The following is a 2,986-nucleotide window of genomic DNA, read 5'->3' as shown; positions in this document are numbered from 1 at the left end:
ATAGTACCTTACTACTTGGATACCCGTAGTAATTCTAGAGCTAATACATGCATCAATACCCAACTGCTTGTCGGGCGGGTAGCATTTATTAGATTGAAACCAATGCAGTCTTCGGGCTGGTATTGTGTTGAGTCATAATAACTGTGCGGATCGCGCTTTTGCGCGAAAATCGATTGAGTTTCTGCCCTATCAGCTTTGGATGGTAGGATATGGGCCTACCATGGCATTAACGGGTAACGGGGAATTAGGGTTTGATTCCGGAGAGGGAGCCTTAGAAACGGCTACCACATCCAAGGAAGGCAGCAGGCGCGTAAATTACCCAAGCTACATGAAGAGATTGACCGACCTCGATGGTCTCCTTGACGGTAAGTACCTGAACGGTATACAAGATGGGACGGATGAAAATGGTAAGCTGGAGATTTTTGCCGCTGTTCAGATGCATTACTAGGAAATCAAGGTGAACTGTAGACAAAAAAAAACAAGTTGCTGTCCGAGTTTTGCTACAATGTAGGGACCCCAGCAAAACCAAGATGCTAGCTCGGATGGGTTCATACTCTGCAGTCAAGGTAGACAGATATTCGCCATGTGAGCCTCTTTATAATTCCACAGCGAGCAAGAACGTGCTGTTTTCGTCCGAGGAGTGGATCTATCGATCATCAGCTTCTGTTTACACAGTCTCTCTTCAGACTAGCATGATTACACTCAGCGCAGGTTCCAAGCGTGTATGTTCGGCGGCCTACATCAAGTTTTCCGTTTATGCAGCTCTGAGTGACGAGCAACCTGCAAAACGAGACTTTGGTATAATTGAGATGGTGGATGGCCTAAAGTTGTTGATAGCTCAAAACGTGAACGTCGCCTGTGTGTTCTAAACAATGAAATGCTGTGAGCAAAGATTCTCGCTGAGTGCCATGATGGAATGGATCGTGTACAGCACATCCAGGTCAAGATAGAGCGTATTAGGGAGGAGAGCTATGGTAGTTTTGGCCTGAACTACGCAGGGATATCAAGAAATACGCTTCTAGCTTGACTTGCCAGCAGTACAAGATGAGCAGCAAAACACGCAATGGATGGCCCCTTTTCTCGATGTACCAAGTGGGTGCTATAAAGATGTTGGTCTGGATTACATCACGTGTCTACCAAAATTTGAAGGTTTTGACTACGTTCAGGCTGCAGTTTGTCTACTGTCGAAGCGGACAAAGTACGCGCAAACGGTGAATTCAGCAAACGGGAACCTCGCTACTCGTGTATTAAAGACACGGAGAAGGATGCAGTGTTTGATCTCACGGCTGGTACAACATTTTTGAGTCGGTGGTACGTTACCATGGCCTCGAGTCATAGTAAGTGACCACGATTTAACGTTTACTGGTCAATCCGTGCCTCGCGCCATAGTAAGTGACTGCGATTCCGCGTTTACTGGTCAATTCTTGTCCAAATTGATGCGATTGCTTGGAGGTCAGCTTCGGATGACGACCGCTCACAGAACATAGACAGACGGACAAACAGAGCGAGTTCTAATGGATTCGCTTTGCTGTCTTACAGCATATCATAGCAAGCATTGGGTCTTTCATCGAGGAACTACCAAACTGGCACAATCAACATTGAAGAGCAAAACTACACCTTTGAGATTGAGTCGGGGCGTCAACTTCGCCACCCTTCCGATTTAGTTGCTGTCAGTTTGACGGATCTGGCGAGATCGCTTGCAAAATCGGCTGTTCGTTTTATTAAGAAGTTGTTAAAGATACTCGCCATCAGCTCCTGGAAGCATAGCGCAGTTCGAAGGACAACTATGATTGGGGTCGTGCGCACCGATAATGTTTCACTTAGCCCAGTTACATTCGACAACTGCATCGAGAAGCAAAAGTTAGCATCGTGCAACATCGGCTCCTACAATATACTAGCTATAGTAAATTAAAATGCTATGCGAATGAAGCTTCCAGACTCTTGGAAGATACCGCACCCGGTTCTTAGCGTGGAATCACTAGAGCCCAATTATGCACCCGTCTCAAGATTTGAATATCGACTGATACCAAAGAACTTTCTAGTGGTATTTGCGTTGAACAGTACCATGTAGTCGAAGTGCTATTAAACAACACGGCAATTTAATCGACAAAGAGAATGACTGATCAAATGGCAAGACCGACAATGAGAGTACGTGACTCGATAAACGAGTCGTGAAATACATCGTTCCTTGGCGCAAAGTGCTCAATGACTTCAAAGATCGTCAACGCTCGCGTCGGATATAGTGGAGAGGATGCTATATTAGAGCATCGAATCTGCAGTAGAAAAGGCTCGCGGTCAATCCGGGATAGACATGGTTGCTACGGTGAATCCGACTGAGCAGATTCGGACGTTCACCTTGTAAGTGATTGAGATATCTCCATGTGTAAGGGTAACTATACTCGCTATTAGTGTATGGCAGTACTGAAAAGGTTCTCGCTTCCTTCTAGACACCAAACAAATTACATGTGCTCCTATTTTTGCCTCCAAGTCCTAAAGTCGACTCCCAGCTTCAACCACCGTCTAATATGCTCGGTTAAGTACGAGCGGAGCCGGTCTGAACCGTGAGTTTCCAAACCGGAAGAAAGCGAAGAATTCTCCCGGCCATTCACCCGCGATTAAGAGCTTCTCCTCGGTTATATCGGCTGGGTTAATACGTGGGGTGTACGATTTACACTTCACGCGATCCGAGTTAGACTCTCAGCGCCTTCGGGAGCATCTTTTAGCGACTGGTTGGGAAATCCTTACCCTGTTAGATTCGCGCAGTACATGACGAACCAGTGGCTGTACGGGCGGTTCTGGAGATGGCAACGCTTTTTCACACTGCCAGGTTTTGCTGCTACGAATAATCCGGTGGAGACTTTTAACGCGCGGCTGAAACGGGACTACACGCTCCGACGCCGGCTCAAGATGGGTACACTCCTGCGAGAGTTATCAGCTTGTTGCCACGATGTTTCGTCGAGTATGCGTCCCTTCAGCTTCGAGATCG

At 46.9% G+C, this 2,986-nt stretch overlaps 1 non-coding gene across 1 annotated transcript; it reads left to right on the top strand.

The window, feature by feature from the left end:
* Positions 1-323, top strand: PITG_33543 (the record flags this gene model as incomplete). The annotated part of the gene is made up of 1 exon (XR_009934937.1): positions 1-323. It is a non-coding gene; the product is annotated as an 18S ribosomal RNA (ribosomal RNA).
* Positions 324-2,986: the final 2,663 nt, after the last annotated feature.

Source organism: Phytophthora infestans, genomic scaffold (assembly GCF_000142945.1).
Source record: "Phytophthora infestans T30-4 supercont1.2424 genomic scaffold, whole genome shotgun sequence".
Lineage (NCBI taxonomy): Eukaryota > Oomycota > Peronosporomycetes > Peronosporales > Peronosporaceae > Phytophthora > Phytophthora infestans.
The sequence above is the reverse complement of the archived record's forward strand: the minus strand, read 5'-3'. Positions and strand labels throughout refer to the sequence as shown.